Source organism: Ciconia boyciana, chromosome 1 (genome assembly GCF_034638445.1).
Source record: "Ciconia boyciana chromosome 1, ASM3463844v1, whole genome shotgun sequence".
NCBI classification, from domain to species: domain Eukaryota; kingdom Metazoa; phylum Chordata; class Aves; order Ciconiiformes; family Ciconiidae; genus Ciconia; species Ciconia boyciana.
The window spans coordinates 74,695,538-74,714,095 of record NC_132934.1 but is presented as its reverse complement, the minus strand read 5'-3'; the positions used below and the strand labels follow the sequence as shown (position 1 = coordinate 74,714,095).

At 40.3% G+C, this 18,558-nt stretch overlaps 1 protein-coding gene across 31 annotated transcripts in view; it reads right to left on the bottom strand.

Moving 5' to 3' along the window:
* SOX5 (SRY-box transcription factor 5) overlaps positions 1–18,558 on the bottom strand; it is a 721,637-nt gene that overhangs the window by 129,138 nt on the left and 573,941 nt on the right. The gene's annotated exons all lie outside the window — the stretch shown is intronic.

Genomic DNA, 18,558 nt, shown 5'->3' with positions numbered 1-18,558 from the left:
TCAGCGAAATGCATTTTTACCTAAGAAAACCCGACACTTCTACAAGTAGCAAGACAGGCTACTGTCTGAAAAGAGCTGTCTACCCTATGAACACCTATTTCCCATGGCAGCAGGAGATCAGAAAAACTGTGGAAACTGGAAACAAATGGGGAAAAAGGCAGAGCCCACTATATTCTTTCATTCCGGAGGGTTAACAGTTACAGATAACAGTTTTACCTGGATCTATGGCTGCCTTTTCTAATAAATATTTTTAGTTGTAGTTGGTAGAGATGAAATTACGCAGTTCTCATACAGAAGGGTATGTTTCTTTCACTTGCAAAATTTAGAACTTTGACAAGGACTATCAGCATTCTTTCTGCATGCATACTTTCCGAAACATCAGCTAGTGCCCTTTGCTCAAGGTAATTTCTTGTCTGTCAAATATTGTGTCCCTATCTAGAAAAGCAGCATATGGAGCAGGTAGAGAGACTGAAAAGTAGAAAGGGACAAAGCAGAAAGTATTGTGTCAACCTCAATAACCATTCCACAGGGCTGGAACAACTATTTTATTTTATTTGCCATTCGACTGCTTAACTTCAAATAGGTGTTTAATTAACTCAGAGTGGCAGTCTAAACGTTTAGCCTGAAGCAGCCTGACAAAGAAAAAAGTATCTACCTACTGCATTTGCAGATTTAGAGCATCAGGCACGAGAAGAAACTGTTAATTGCACAATGCAGAGAATTCATATGACACACGCACATAAAAGTGTAAAGATGGAATTCCCAACATAGCAAAGTTTCTGCTATGCCAAGAACTTTATGCAAGTGTAAAGAGCCTAAAGGACATAAAATGAGGGCACTTATGGCTAAAACCTGTTTGCACAAAATAAAATTCTACTGGATATGAACTAACTGATTTATTAAAAAAATAGGAAAGACAAATCCAGGAAAGCATTTGTATAAAAATACAAGCATAGTATGTTCAAAGGAGGATGAACAGGATTAAGGACTTTTAAAACTCAATCCAAAACACCTTAACATTGGTTTAAGAAAGGATAAGGGCTCACAATTGCCTAACAGAAGCTGGGCATCTCACTATGAAGATGGGAGAAACAAGGAGGGCAACATATGTCTTGCCTCCACTACTTGACATCCTATTCAATGGCAGAGGCACAGACTTAGACGGTCCCCCGTCTTGTTTCTTGGGGACTTAACAAGGGACTATGCCAAATTAGAAGGAAATGAATGCTCTGGCAGCTGACTAATTATTTTGAATATTTGACTTCCTGCCCACCACCCTGCAAAACAGGTATATTCCTGGCACACAGTGATACACGGTGACCCTTAAAATCAGATGGTCCTCAAATATTTTCTGTAAAGGTATACTCAAAGCCTTGGCAATGCAATAATCCACCTCCCTCTTTAGTTTATTATATGAAAAGATGTCACACTGTGACTGTTTTAATCAGCAAATAAACAAAGTGCCCAGCACCTGTCTTGGCTTTTATTATCATAATAATCCTGGTTTGGTTTTTAATTCTAAAACATCAGCAACTCTCCCGTAGGTGAGCATGTGTTTATGCCGCCCCTACTGTTGCCTTTGTGGTTTCATTATTAGCAAGCCATTAAATGAAAAACAGAAGAAGAAGGGGGAGAGAAGGGAAAAGCAGGCCTGAGGCACAGCCATTCCTGCCTATTAAATACAACAAGCTGGCCTTAGGTAACCAGAGCCCTGAGACTGGCATGAAAGCAGGTTAAGTATCCAGAAACTGAAAAGAAAGCAAGTCAGTGAATGAACCACTCTGAGTTGGAGCAGATCAATCCAGGACAAAAAACATGGGCAGGCATCCCACTGACATTTAGCACAGCTTAGCACAGCCAGAACGGAATAAAAACCTAACAGTGGTCAAGGTGAGGAGAGGGTTCATGCAAAATGACTGGTAAGTGCCTTACACTCTGATTTGTTTAAGCAGTTTTCATGGAATCAAGAGATGCTTGAAAAATAAATGTATGTGCTGGCAAAGTCTTGGCTTTGTTACACTGAATGGATCTAGAAAAATTCTAGAAAAATTTAAACACAGAAAATGTTAAAAATGCAAGGAAAATTGTTTTCTCACCTGGAAGAGGACAGAAGTTGACCCTCACAAACTTTTTACCATTTATTCACTCACATTTTACTGATGGATCAGATCAGATCAGATTTTCCGCATTAAACTCTACTGATGTGATTCAGTGGAATGGCACCAACACAAATCTGACTCTGAAACTAATAGGGATTGTTTTCTGAGTGCTTCCCTGCCTCATTCTCACCCCACAACCACTGCAGTCTGTATTCGATTTCTGTCACTGAAACGGGAAATTCTATGGAAAAACAGTAAAAATGGAGACAGAAGATAAAAACCTGAATCTCTGATAACTCTGCACTTCAGTTCACATTTTGTATTGTGGCCCAATGGGAGACGACTGACAATCTGGGTTCTGTTCCTGGTTCTGGCAATGAGCTACAGCCTAACAATGTGCAAGCTGCTTCCCCTCTGTCCTCAATTCCCCTGGTCTGAAAAACAGGATGCTTTAAAAAAAAAGAAAGCAAGAAAAAGAAAGAAAGAAAAATATTCCAAGATCCAGTGATGACGGTGCTACGTAAGATTTGGATCATACAGTAATACTAATATCCATGCAAATAGGCTGTGAAATGCAAGTAAAACTTAGTGATTTAATGTTATTTTGCAGAGCTATAAGTAACCACAAGGGATGAAAAGGCAGGGAAGAATCACACCTGGCAGTTATGAACTGGGGGATGATGCTTCCAGATCAAAGTTTCCACGCACGTGCAGTAACATTTGAATTTTAAGTCACTAGAGTATTTTGACATCTCTTTCTACTATTTAATAGGCAGTAACAACAATTTATCATAGCTCCTCTAAGATATATAAAACAAAAATAGCCAAGCATTGTGGGAAATCTACATTGCCAGAGCTTTCTGAAATAATCTGAGTGAAGACAAATCAAGAGTTCAAGAAAGTGTCCTTCATGTAAGTATTTCAGTTTCCTTCTGAAGCAGTAAGAACCTTAGAGATAAGGACCAAACTTCCTACCCTAATCTTTATTTCTAAAAAAAGGGATTGGGCAAATAGGCTCAACATCTTAAGGCCCACTTTTCCCAGGGACTGGATAGAATTAGATCTGAGTAGGTTTATCTCAATCGAACTAGGATAGTTTTTATTTAAAAAAAAAAAAATAAAAATCCATATTTTAACCAGCAAAGTTTAATCCCTTCTTTTCCTGTGAAAACTCAGATAAGTTTGATTTTGCGCCTCTCGCTGTCTCCATATTCCAGGTATTATGTCATTGCACATTAGACTGTGTCAACACACCGTGACTTCGTCCCCGCTAATGCAAAACCTCGGAAAACATGGAGCCAGGAGATAATTTCAGAGCGCTTTTTTTTCTCTTTTTAATGTAACTCGGTATTTATCCTTCCATATTTCTGACATTTCCATTGAGCGATAGTCCCAAAACGAAGAAAATCAGTCTTTCGCATGCAAAGCCGTCTTAAAGCAGGCTGTTGAGTAGCAATCTTTCTGGGCAGGTGAACTTCACACGTGTCTCGGGAAGCATCGCTGTCTTGCAAAATCCAAGAACAGCAATGACAGGCTTCCAAGGGAGCCTCCCCAAGTCCCCCTTGGTGGGAAGAAGGCTTAACCTCCTACAGAAGGGCACCTCCTGAAGGAATGGGGAGACGGTGTCTGGAAGAAAAACGGGTGCGAGGCTCTTAGAAAATGTCCCCGTACTCTAACAAGAGCTGCCTGTGAGAGAAGTTTGCATGCCTGAACATAAGAAATGGTTGCTTTCAGAACAGTCTGGCTTTTTTAAAAGTCTTTTTTTTTTCTTGTATTTATGTATTAAAACAGTGGCTCATGTTCCTTGAACATAAAGAAAATTAGTACAGAGAAGGAGCTATGTGGAACTTGATAAAATTGCTACATCATGTTAGTCTCTTCTGCATCTTGGTCATTTATTTCAGCACAAAGTTTCTCTAAATGCTCATGTTCCAATTTTACAATGTTTTAAACTAGTACAGGAAGAGGGAATTTCAGGCCCCTGCCATCTATGTGCTAAGAAAAAATAAAATAAAACTTCATGGGTTTTGAGTCAAACAGTGGAATGAACTATGTTTATTGCACTAGGTAGCTAAACACTAACAAAAACAGGCAACGCATTTTAAGAGAAAGAACCAATTTAGGAAACCATATTATACAGCATTATTAAAGTCCCATCTTCCACTGTTAACTACTGCATGCTAAAGCAAATGTCAGCATGGGGAGGGAGTTAATGTTTCTAAATTAAATGCCCTTCAAACACTCTTTCTGACAGTTATCTTCATATTTTCCACAGATGCTGCCACTGCCACAAAGTTAGGCACTAAAATAGATACAATGTTAGTGTCACATCCAGGCTGTACTGATACCCCTGCCACTGTAACTGCGAGTCGGTCTGCACCAGGAGGAAAAACACACATTACACAGAGAGGATCTCAGAGGCACTGCAGATGACATTTGAGAAGTTCTAACAACTGATCAAAGCAACAGAAAGTCATCGGCAGAAGGTATGTCTCAGACTGAAAGCAAGAGTCCATCCAAATTCGTTCCCTAGATATGCATTATCTCTGGTAGGTTGAAATGATGCAAGTTATTCGACTTTTGCAGATTCACAGGGCAGTCTGTACAGATGTAGTGTTCTCTGGAGGTTTTGCTTACCCTGTAAATCATTACGCCTATATTCTTAATTGTTTGGCACAGCTCCCAGGACATCCATTACATCTCTTCTGACTAACGCATATTTGTATCCATTCACCCCTGGGGCTTCTAACCGATAAATGTCCTGGCATAAACAGAAGGGCATGAAAATAATGCATTGTAGGTGAGCAATACTGAACAGCGAGGGCCAACTGAGCTACTAAAAAACACGGTACCAGCCTCTTGCCTCTCTTTGGTTTGCATTGCTTCTCTGGCTGTCTCAACGTCTAGAGAGTCAAGAGGATCATACCAGAGAGTGTGGAAGTCCTATTCTAAACAAAAACTAGGAAGAATAGTAAATGTACGTTAGACAAGTTGGTAGCACGGGGTACTGATTTACACATACCTTCTGCCTACAACATGCCTAAGCTCTTGCCACAACTGACCAGACCTCCCCAAAGTATTCCTAGGCCTAAGCCAGGAAACCCAGCTTACTAGGTCCTCCTCAACAGCAGGTGAGAAGGTGTGAAAGAAAAAAGTAGGACGGGTAGGGAAATATCTGTGCTACCTATAACCCACTGGACTGAGACCTGCTCCAGCAGATGCAGGAAAAGCGCCTAGTTTCTAACCCTTGGTTCCCCCTTGAGAAACTCTGAGGAAGGTTCTCACAGCCGTCCGACGATGGTATTTGTGGAGGCAGCAACAGGCAACACTGGAAAAAAAGGGAGCTCTTTTTGCAGAAGCAGTTTGCTCTTTTTAAACCATTCCAATGGCTGCATCCAGGCTCTGAGGGGAGTGCAGTATCAGGAAGGTAAAAAGGAATCAGTTCTGTGGCGAAAGACAGGAGAAAAGGCAAACACACCCATACCAAAAGAGAGACAGACTTCAGCAATGAGGGCAGAGGGATGGAGGGCATTTGTGCGACTACAGATTACATGTGCAATTCATTTAAAGGCAGTGGCATTTTTATCACAAAGAAGAGTTTAATCAAAGTCTCAAGAGATCTGCCATAAAGAAAGCCCTTGCCTTGCTGCCTTGGCTGTCTGAAAGAAACACCTGTTACGCACAACAAAAAAAGACAAAACAAACAATAGGTATAGAAGGGAGGCCATGGTTCATACAATGCAGATTGGAGAAGCATAGTTTTCTCTAAATGAAGGGCTAGAATCCTATCAAATGAACAGCTGGGGAAAGCATAATTCTTTATATTTGCAGGGAAGTTGCACAGATTATATGATGGCAACAAATACAATATACGTATCTGAGCTCTGCTTCCTAGGCACCAGAAAGGACAGGAACCTCCTAAGATATCCCTGAGTGGAAGAATAAACTTGCTTGAGCCCAGCTCCAGGAAAAAAGATAGCCGGCTTTCAAAAGAACACAATGGACAATTTTCCTCCCATGGGGCCTTTGCGAGAGTTTCTGCTAAGAGGATACTGAGCTCAAACAACCCTCACAAAAGATGCAGAAAGCAAACTTGTGATTTCAACAAATCCATCTCAATACACAGAGGGGATGCGAAGAACACCTAAACCAGATGCGTTTCTTTTTAAATAAGAAGTGTGAATATTAGTAACATAGAATACAGAATTCTATGTCAGTAAATTGATTACTATTTGAATTTATTCTGATTGTACCCAAAAGACAGGAATTCTTAACTGTGCAATAAGAAGTAATACAAAGGAAGTAGGCTTAAATAACACCCTGAAGCTCATGACACAGAAAGCTAAAACTCTTGAAAAATAACATTTAAAATCTGCCTTTCGTCTCAAGTAAAGAAGAAATACAAGAAATAGAGCATAATTCTAATTCCAGTCACTAGAACATATCAGCTCTCCAAAACTTTACTTTCTAACACAATGGTAAAGAAACTCTTGGATCTATCATCTATCTGGGGAGCTATCAGGGAAACCTCCTGCTGCCAGAACTGGGTTCTGTGGAAGAACAGAGGCAACTTTTATAGGGGTGTCTATAGCTATAGAGTCATCCAAAGAATCACAGAAGGGGAAAAGAAGGAAGCTTGAAAGTTTTATTTCCTCAAAGATTTCTAATTTCACATACTTTGAGTCCATTTCTGCTTACTTTGTATCTCCCAGTGCATGCATCAGTCTGTCTGCATCACTGGGAAATACTGCAATCATCAGCATCTTGATCTAAACTAAGGGTTCTCTCTATTTACCATGATTTCAGCTGAAGAGGAACTGTCAGCAGGGCTGAAGAATTCATAAAGCCTTGAACAATTCATATCTAAGATCAGCTATAATTTGGTAAATATTAATAACCTGTGGCCCCCACATGGAAAACATCTCTATTCCTTCCTCTTTAAATCCTTTAGAGACATTAAAAATCGATGTTCAGAAAAGTAATCATGTTTGTAATCGATATCTGAATTGTGGCATTCCAAAGGCATGCATGAAAGTATGTGCCTGGGCGTGCATAAGGCAGCTTACTTCTGTGTATAAGGTGAGAACGTAATCAAGCAGCTGTTTAATATATGGTTACTTGTTCCTGGACGACAAATTCGGACTCCAGGGTTAAAGAAACGGGAAATGATGCTCAATTTAGACATATGTGATTCTTAAGGATGTTAAGAACATAAAACTCATTACAGACAGTACATAAAAAAGCCCCTCTCACTGACACACTGCAGCTCAGTAATGCTTAAACCACAGACAAGATTCTACATGCATAGTGAAAGATAAGAAAACATATTCTCACCACACAGAGCTTTAAAGAGACAAATGCTTAAACAGGCTTCCATCATACTCAAAGCAAGAGACTCCTTAACTAAAAGATCTGTGGCTTTGAATTTTGTACCTTCAGCCTCGGTTTTCTTGCTAAAGCATAAAGAGTGTGGTAAATTAGGAAGAAAGAATTGATTAGTGGCAACTTGTGATTACAACCGATCTGGTTCCAATCCCACCAAGGGAGAAAAGGGGGAGCAAATGGAGGGTGTTTAAAGAGTCAAACTCAATTTTCAACATAGCCAGCCCAAATTCAACAAAGGCACTCAAACAATCTATCTCCCTTTCCAAGGAGGACAGCAATAGAAAAAAAGGTCTTCTCTATTTTGATGGAGACCAAAATACAAAAAAGGAGGAAGAAAGGAAACAAGATACAGAAAGAGAGGGACCTCATAGTATGGGCTCCTATCCACCACAGCCAAAGAACTGTTTTCTCCTGCTAGCCCAGGAGAACCATTTCTCCTGTAACTCAAGTGACATTCAGCACTTCTCCCATGCTGACATTTCAGGGTTCAAGCTGTACTGACAACACATCATAGGTGGTTGGTGTATCAGTATTATGTGCTTTTACGGCCATTAAAACCACACAGAAACACAGTTAAAATAATGCTACTTTGGATGAAAAGTCAAAGACTCAAACATTAGAGAATGCCAGAATTAAGGTTGTCAACATAATTTTAATTTTCCCTCTTGTAAGTACAGTCTACAATTATATTATCACGTAATTCTGCTCCCCCAGGATACCATTTTTTATTCAATATGTATGACAGAGATACATGGGAATAAAATAAAGATACCTATTTAACCTAATTCTGGCACTCGTAACTTTCAAATGCTTTACTTCGTTACCTAATCTATTTCTTTGTATACAATTTTCACAGCATACAAAAAAGTACAGAAATCTCTTTATCATGTCTATCCAAATCCATTTTAAATTGCTATCTGTGAACAATTTTGTTGAAACTATCCAACTTTCAACTTTAGAATAATTTGCTGAACGCTATCACTATCGTCTTTCAAAGAAGTCAAACCTGATAAAAACTATTTTGTAATACATACAATTTTAAATGAGTTTCCTCACTGTGTCAAATATTTATAAACTCCAAGGACTGTGAATTAAATTTGTCCCATTTAATTTTTATTACCTTTCATATAAGTCTTCACTTTAGTTTTTATAACTTTATTATGTTTATCTTGGAACTTCAATTATTTTATTTAACTTCTAAATACAAGAAACTCTGACATATACTTCTTAGCCTCTCCAAAGCATCTTTCAAACCAATTTGAAAGAAAATCTGAAATGGCTCCTTACAATTATTTACCCAATACACATTTAATTTAACTTTCTTAGGTGGAAGTTGAACTTAAATAGATATTAAATACAATATGCAAAATACAGACAGCTGGCATGAGATCTGTAACTCTCTAGTTCATCTTTGCTCAACAGAGACTTCCATGAGACAATTGTACCTTTCCCTCACTTTCTCCAAACTTCTAAGTCAGGCTTTGCTCACATTGCCCCTTCAATCACTACCCTTGAAGTGATTAAAGTGTTTCATTTACTCTTCTTAGAAATACCAAGCATAAGTAATTGCCCTCCACTTTAATTTATACAATACAATTCAGTAGCAGATAATCGATAGAAAATGGACAACAAAAATAAAACCATTTCCTCTGGCCTCTTGCATGCTATTACCACCAATGATGAGCTCATCTTGTCTCCTAAACTATGCAGGGTAAGGCATCATCAGCTTTTGGATGCCAGATGTCTGAGGAAAATCCAAGGTGGTGAAGACAGTGGTGCTGATTCAGTAGGTGGAACCATACTTTTCCCTCTGAATCATTTTAAGCCATTATTCCAGCAGAGAGTTTGAAGCACTCTATTTCGAATGAGCCATCAAAATGAAGTCGTGACCACTTAACGTGGCAAGAGATGAATCAGAAAAGCAAGTCATTGCCAGTAGAAACTAAATAATCCTCAAATTTCTCCCTCTTGATAACATAGGTATGGGGGCTAGTAGCAACTTTGGAGTGCCAAACATAACCTGTCTCACAAATGTAACCGCTTTGGTTAGAAAAGCAACCATTCTAGATAGAACAAGCTGGGCAGAATTAGATGTCCAGATGCAGTGCTTAGAATCATAACAAAAGATAATCGTCCTTATACATCAACACTCCCCACGTTGCTAGGACAAGAGGTGCAAACCTGGCGGCAGTCATGAGAACGTTTTTTAAGTACTACTAGTGGACGCAGGTCAACACAATGTATCTCCTGTTCAAATTCCAGTTTGGGAAATTACAAACTACTTGCTTGTATCTCCTTGTTCTCCCATTTTACGTGAATACCCACACCCTATCTCAGCTCTGAGTATCACATGTGCTTGTATTTCTACTCAATGTTTGCAGGGATGGCTCTAACAGGTTAACTCCTATGATGCTTCCTAAGACAAGTTGAAACATTACCACCTCCAGTGGACCAACCAAACCCTACGCTGGCTGTTACTGCTGTCATTAGAGAGTCAGTACAAGAAAATGTAGCCTCACACCTCAGCTCCTGCAGGTCAAAATCTCGTAATATAAGTATCACCAAATAGTATCACCAACAAACATGTACCAAAAAAAGTTCCCTCTTCTATTCATGCTGTGTGTCACTGAAAAGCACAGCAACTCCTAAATAACCCTAATAACCAATTTGTGATTTTAGTTAATGCCAGTCAATCCCAAACATATTCCATAAAACCAAAGAGGAAATAAATGAGATCATAATTTGGCTTAGAATTTCATTCTCTTTGGGATGTTTCAGGATGTCACGTGCTATATAAACCAAATATTGCTTGGCCAACAGGGGTGAAACCCCCCAATTTAGAGACATCACCAGAATGATATGCAGTTGTGAATTTTCAAATTTAGTTTTGTTCTGGGGGGTGAGACCCTACAATAAATGCTCTCGAATTATGCAGCTATCCGAGTCATTTTGCAACTGGTGACCCTTATAATGATGTTCTCGTTTTCAGAGCCAATGTGATGCCACACAGTGATTTGTCTGTTAAATTGAATCTTTGCCTCTAGATAGATAGATAGATATAAAGTTTATTTTGAAATGTCTCCTAGTGCCTCTGAGTCTGACTGATGTGAGATGTTATTTTGAACATGCCAAAGCATCTGAACGGCTCCAGTCCTTTCTTTTCAGCGTGCATTCCTTGATAAGTGGCAAAGCTTCCCACTTATCAGTCACTCAAAGTGACTGTGGCTGTCAGTTGTGTACAAAGCGCAATCAGTTTGGAAGCAGAGACACCAGCATTTTTCTTCTCAGCTTGAAGCAAACACGTTTTGACTGCTAGTCATTCAATTTTAAAGCATCTTCAATTAGGGGCGGATGAAGATATAAAGAAAACACATCCTAAACACCTCCGCCAGCCAGCAGTAAAAAATTTATTGTTATCTCCTGCTTTACCTTACTGCAGAGGCAGCAGTAGCAGCCTTTTTTGGCTGCACAACAAAAGTGCTCGTGACTGCACACACTCCATACAGACAGGATCACAGCCATAAAGAGTTCATGTTCAACTTCCCAAGCCACTTATACAAACTACCGTGGTACTTTCTGCTCCTGTACCTCTGCTGCCTGCTGTGTAAATACCTGCACGGGTACACAAACGTGAACATAGCTCACCTACACACAGGTACACTGCCCCACGCATTTTGAACACAAACATTCACAACATGACATATGCATGCTCTATAGCCAATAAAACGCCAACTGACACCATTAAAGACTGTGGAAATAATTACAAGGAGGGAAAAGAAAAGGGAGGGCTGGCAGAAAGGAGGAGTTGATGCGGGAAAGGGTGGGCAGCTGTGTAAGGATGATTGCTCGGTACCGCAACGTCAGGGATCTGGAAGTGGAAGGAAGTGGTAAAAGTTGTGGGGTGCCTCAGAGAGATGGTGAAATTGCAGAGGGGATCTGAAAACAAAAAGAAAGACGGGGCCCTGGGAAGAGAGGTCTCTGAGAAAACGCTTGCTGAGGGGAGAGGGACCAAGATTAGGCCTTGGAGTACAATGCTGCCAGCTGCGATGACTGTATTTGACTGCTGGCATTCTTCTTACAGTCCTAGCTGCTGGATTATTTTGGGTGTTTCAGGGTTCTGTTTTGGTTTTTTAATAAAAATAAGTTTCTGGCCCTCCCTTGTGATTGTGTGAGAGAACTGGAAAATGGGAACACTGAAAGCTCAGTACCAAAAAGGAAATTAAGAAAAGATGCTAAAATTGCAAGAAAAAAGTCACGAAGTTCAAAACAATCTCATAATTTTAGAACATTTGGACTGGTAACACTGGAGAAAGCTTCATTATCAGCAAGTGCTGTTGCAATCATGTAGCTCAGCATAGGAAAAAAAGCTGATTTATCTGATGAAAACATGCCCTTGCAATCTCAATAAATTCAAATTGCACAAATCCCAAGCAGATTCTCCTTGTCTGTACTGGTGCAACTACACCAGTCAGCAAATTTGGATTGTATGAGAGTATAGGAAAGGCCTGAGACAGAATTATCTGTAGATGCTTGCTGTACAGGAAATCTTTGGAAGTAAAAACGTGGTACATTGGTGCAAAATGTTGCTCTGCACAGAAATAAGTGTAGATGAACACCCCTGTGATTTTTTACGTAACTTAACTTTTACGGTAATGGAAGGAAGTGAAGGCCCATAGGTTATTCTGAAGTACAGGCATCATATCCTTCAGCCAAACACACACATTATTTGCAGAACTTGAGAGGCCAGCAAGCCATTAGCTCATTCTGACTGCTAGCCTAGATTTTTCTTTTCACTCCTCCCTTTTCCTATTTCCTCCCCCAACCTTGTCTTTTTTTCTTTTTTTTTTTTTGATGTGGTTTTTTTGGGTTGTTTTGTTGAATAATTAATTTCCCAGGGGCTTTTTCCTGCTCAAGGGACAGGCGAGTTATTCTGATAACTGATAGGACATCAGCTGCAGAGCTTTTGTGAGAAACAATTGTTTAGCCTCTTTGCCGGCAACCTCAGTTGTTTGGGAAGAGGTTGCAAAGTCATGGGAAAGGCTGCAGCGTGACTCCTTCTTGGGCCTGTCTCACTGAATCCAGTATGCCCATGTTTATAAGTCGCAGGAAAACAGCTGCTCCTGACACATGATGAATTTGGACAAAATGTCCCCAGTCTACAAGCCTGTTCGGTTTGACTGTGCAGTCACAGCTTGTCATATCCACACTGGCAAAAAACAAAACAAAAAACAAACCGTCTCAGTGGACGGAGCCTGTTCAGAAAACATTCTGCAGAGTGAGAAGGAAGATACTTTCTCACAGTTTCCTACTGAAGAAAGGTCTCATTAAACTCCCACTAATATGAATAAGAGCCTTTTCACTATGTTCAGTGGGAGTTGGATCAGGCCCTCACTTCAACAGCTTTATTGTCTACCAAGGAAACCTTTTGTCCTCACCTCTCTCTGATATGCAAAGAGGACTCTAATTACGGAAGAACTAATACTGCTCTGCTGTGCAATGGCTTGCAAAGGGGTCGTAGCACCACGAAGCACTGCTCTGCTGTCACTGACTTCTTAGAAAAGCAGAATTCCCAGGGAAAATGGTAATACAGAAGCAACAGACATTACTAAATCTGTAACCGAGCACTTGTATAGAGGTTGTTCATTTTTGTATCTCGAGTGAAGGATTCATCATCCACAGCCCTTTAAAGCCTCCTAGAGAACTCTGGGTTACAGGCACGCAAGAAGCTGGGGACCAGGAAAGAAATTTCACAAGTCCTTATGGTTGCACTGAGATACCAACAGGGCAAGGATTAAAGGTAGGCATCTCTACCTTCCTTTATCAGAGGCACAAAGTACTCCAAGTATTCAACTCACAGTTTGCTTGGGGTTTGCTTTCCAGCAGGAGACAGAAAATGAAAAGATGAGCTGTGTTGGAAGTATAATTTAGAGTGCAAACTTGTTGGGGCAGGGAACAAATCTTACATTTCTTTATGTACAGTCAAACGGTCAGTGTCTTCTCACAACAAGAAAGAGAAATTGGTACTTTTTACAACTAAACTTCATCTGAAATAGGCCAATCAAAATCTCAATGTTTTCCCAAACAAAGAGAACACAAACAGGCCTGAACATCATTCAGCCAGTTCTGGATAACAGACGATTGCTCACCTGAGGAGTTCAAAAGCAACAACAAATCTAAACAACAACAACGAAAATTATCACTATAGATAACTGTGTGGGTAAATTATGATATCTAAAGCACTCTGGAAGCGGGTTTCTTTACCAGTGTTTTGGAACGCTGGAATCAACCCAGAGCCTCTTGGTGCTTGGAAAGTTTTGACAATAACAACTGTGTCATTTCAAAACTTTGCATGTTAAGCTTAAGAAATATTTTTCTGAACTTCTGTGTAACTCAGAAACCAAATCCTTTTTTCCTCCCCAAAATATACAGCTAGATTTTGAAAAATAGATCTGGCTACAAAAGGGACTAACCATCCTGCAGGAAATTCCAAGTGCTCAAGATTTTATTACGTTCCAAATTGGAACAACACCTTAGAACTCAGAACTTAATGAGAATGGGAATATTCTGATTTGGGAACATACTAGCGCAGCCAGGCCTCGCCATCTACCAACACAACTCATGGGGAAAGGGACACAGCCAGCTGACAGCGGGTGGGAAGGATGGAAATCTGGATCCAGACTCACAAGGGAAAGCCTTATTTTGAGCCGGGAGGACACCCAGGGCAGCTGAGGGATTCAGAAAAGCCAGGAAGCCTGCAACCCAAAGGGGCACGGCGTCTGGAGGGCCAGGGTGCCCACACCCCCTGCCAGACAAGCTGCTAAGGGTCTGCAAAGCTTGAGGCCATCGAGGCCACGGTAAGCTTTTCACCTGGGAGCAGGGCCTCCTGGCATGCCTGCCAGGTGCCACCAGGCTCTGGAGCTGCCTCCACCATCCGGCCAGGCACCGGGCAGAAGTCACATCCCGCCTGGCAGGCGGAGCGGGCTAGAGGTGCGGCTTTCTAGCTTTGCACCAGAATTTAGTCAGGATTCTCTCATCCTTCAGAGGTCCGAACAGAAGTCCTGTTAGAACATCTGCTGACAAGTCTCTAGCTCTGAAGGAAAAAGAAAACCCTCTATTAAAACACACAGAGTCATCAAATGGTTGCTGTCTGGCAGGAATTGCTCTCAGGTTTCAGATAGCGCTCAGTTCTTGGGCTAAGTACGTCACCCAGAAATGAATACAAATTAGTAACCAAGTACTGGCAGTATTAAACTAAACAGTCAAACAAAACTGTGTCCCAAATGTTAGAGACATCGTAAAGCAGCACTGTTGCTTCTTGCTGCTTTGAGATCTTAGTTTTACATTATTGGCAACCTGAAGTGTTCCAAGATCTTGAGCTGGGCTCTCCAAAAAAAATTTTGACTAAAAATCAGAACAGTTTAAAAAACAACATTTGGCCTCCGTTTTGTTTGCCTTCTAATTTTGGAACTTGTCGTGCTCGTGGTTTCAGATTTTGCCTGGAAATACAAGAGCTGGAAGTTTACATTTTGAAGAAATGAAAGCTGGCATTTTTGTCATCACATGACTCCAAGAGCTGGGGCTTGAGGGAAAAACATAAAACATTGTCAGGCTTTCTACAAAATTGTGAGATTAGCAGCATCAGTTTTATCACAATTTAGGCTGCAAGGTTGACCTATTTTATCAACAGTGCCCTACTGAATATGAATTGCTTTATGAATTTTAACAACCATATTTCATTTTAAATATAGTTCAATTAAAGTGACACTCGTCACTGAGCTTCAAAGCAAACTATTCGATTGTCAACCTGGGCTAGACTTTTTCTCTGAGCAAGTGGAAAATGTAAACTGCACCACCCCACAAAACTTTGCATCTCAGAGGCACCCCTCAAGGCACAGCACCACGCACGCTCATTGCCTGTCCTGGCGACTAGCTCAGCATCATGAAGAAGGAGCATCTAGCCTTCAAGTTTCTGTCACTCTCTGCCCACCGGATGGGACAGCTACAGAGCCCCAGACTTTACCATGTTCTAGAGCAAGGACGCCAGGAAGTGGATTGTGGCCGCACAAAAGAATATGGGGAGGTGGCAGTGAGAGTTCCCCTGAGGCCTTGAAGGACAAAACTAGATTTGGTTCAAAAACTTGCTGAGCCATACTTGGTGTCTGCATGCTCTTTCCTCAGCCTGTTCTACAGCTGAAGATCACTACAGAGCTGTTCTGAAACACAATCTGAGATGTTTGCGGCTGTTGATGGACAAGAGTTAACAGGACAGCACACGCATTCCAGCTTCATTTCTGGTAACTTAGCAAGACTGAAGTGTGCAGGGAAAACCCTGAATACTCAGCAGGCAGAAATTGTTAAAGCTAAAACCTTTTCCATACACATGCACACAAAGATTAAATAAAACAGAAAGCAGTGTGCATGGGAGGATGCATTACAAAGTGGCATAAAATAAGATGGGGGGAGGTTTAGTTAATTATTCAGAGAAACTCAAACCTCTTCACAAATTCGGTCTAGAACATCCTGAAAAGCAGAAAAAAAAATATTATAACTGTTTGCCAAAACACAAAATCCTGTACAGATTGTATATTGGCATTTTGAGGTCGTATGGATTCTTAAATTTAATCTAATCTGCACCTTTTCTCCAGTTTAGCATTATCTCTTTACTTAACTCTCTATATGAAGATAAGCTGTCTGTATTCTGCATTAGTGAAACCGCCTTCCAGATAATTCAGAAGAGATGGACTTGAAAAAGGCATAATGTCAATTAGAGACTCACGTGCCAGGCACATTTTTCTAAGCTCAAGTAGCTAACGCATCTTTCTTCAGCATCACAGAAGTGGCTAGTTTAATTGAGCCATAGTTACACTCAGCATTTGCAGTCCCCTAAGGAGGAGAGACACGTTGCAGTCTCTCTGTGCTTATGTGTGGTGTGCGTACTGGTGATTGTATGCTGGGGTATGGAGAGAGGGAACTGTTTCCAAGTTAGCGCACCTAGAGAAAGGAGTCATAAATCATGGGGTCAGTCAGGTTGTGCTTTTTTTTTAACCTTAGGGTATTATGTTTTCAATACAATATTTCAATAGCTTTTTTCTGTGTAATAATTTATCTGGAATTATGGCAACTCTTACAAGCTTAGAAAAAATTGGCTCAAGTAAAATGAATCCTTTGTCATAAATAGGTTGTGTTCATAACTGCAGCCTAATCATTCAATTGCACATAAGTCAAATAGTTATCCAGACTTTGTAGGAATATTTCCCTGTCAATAAATCTAATGCTATTTAAAAACTCCGGGCCAATGTGACAGAAGCCTGTTAGATTAATTAGGGCAAGGTCAGAAAAGCTGAACTCACAGCTACATTCATGTTACAGTTTTGTTCCACCTACCATAACCTGATTGCAAACTCACAGACCATTTTCAACATGGGCATGTTAGGGTGACTTCGTTGTCTCCATTTATATACAAAGGCAGATTTCTTCAGGCATTGTTTCTTTTCTCTGACAACAGTCAACTAAGCATGTAACTGAGAAGAAATGTTTTGCTTCATATTCACTGTCAATAAGGCTTTTTTTATTTTTACATGTTTTTCCCCATCAGTGACTTCACAGTAATTGGGCTGCAACCAGGGTTTGTGAGACTACACGATCATACGGACCGCGGAACTGTCAAGAGGCAGGCAGTATAATCAAAACTTCACTACAAATAGATTATCTCTGTGGGAATGAGAGGACAGTATTGTCCCTCTGCCTGTTCAATTCTTGACCTTTATCATGTGACCGTCCAAAAGGAGGGTGCCCCAAATCTGATGGGGTTTGTATGAAGTGGACCCTGGAGGTGAAATTCTGACCTTGGCAGGGTCAATATTTCATCCGAAATCCCTTGAGACAGGCCTCCAAATCATTTCTTAGGCTTGCAGCTTGTATCAGATGGTAGCTAGCTGACTTAGGTCAAACTTGGACCAGGGATCAAGAGATGAAAGGCTCTATATCTCATTATCAATAATCAGTGTTCTCCACTACCCTAAAAACGACATACTTCATTCTTATCTGCAAGGCCCTAAAACTTAAAAGGGTTAGGGTCAGATTATGTTATTTCAATTTATATTTGTTCGCTGCTTATAAAACAACTTCTTCTCTCTCTGCCATAGCTAAATTCTAAAAATGTAAATCCTTTCCTTGCTATTGTAGAGGTTCTACTATTGTTTTTCCTTTTAAGTCTTATTAAAGATACAGCAATAAAGAAAAATCCCTCCCACACAGAAATTTAAAGAAGAAAAAAAAAATACAGAGGTCAAGGCAAGCCAGGCCTTACCAATCTCAAAACTATTTTCAGCAAGGCCCATCTTGTATATAAGTTGCCATATAACAGAGGGGTGGACCTTCCCCAGAAGTTCTTCATAGTTACACAAGTCCCGATACTGACAGAATATCCTCTGAAATGATAGAGCCAGTTTTTCTTCTCGTGTGAAGCCATACGACTCCTCTGATTTTGCTGGAATTAAGTTTTCTTAGACCAGTTACAGATATGGCCCATAATTTTAGGGAACTAATTCTGAAATATTAATGAGAAGCTTTGGAAGGAAAATCCTGTTGTTACTGAACAAAGAGAACATAGCATCCACTTCCACAGTGACTTTCAATTCTCTATATGTAATTGCATACTTAAACAGACAGAGATTTTACCATGATGCTAGATACCTGTAAAATGTCAAACCCCTCCTTTGTTATTCTCTGAAAACCTTCATGGGCACACTGATTTGCATTATTCCCGAAACAGGGGCATACATATATACACATGGAAGAAAAGTAATTAAATACAGTCAATGGCATGAAAAGAAACTTCTGAATACTTTAAGGAAAAAAGAGGTTAAATAAAAGTCTACTGGTTATGCTGGGTTAATAACTTTTTTCTGCTACTAGGAGTAAACCTGTAGATACCTAGGACCTACACAGTTGCTCTCCTGAATCTAACCAACCGTTTGACCAGTTTCTCATTGGGACAATACCTCACACAAAGTATTGAAAATTTCCGGACTTTCAACACCCAGGGCAGAGGGAAGGAGGGACATTGATGACC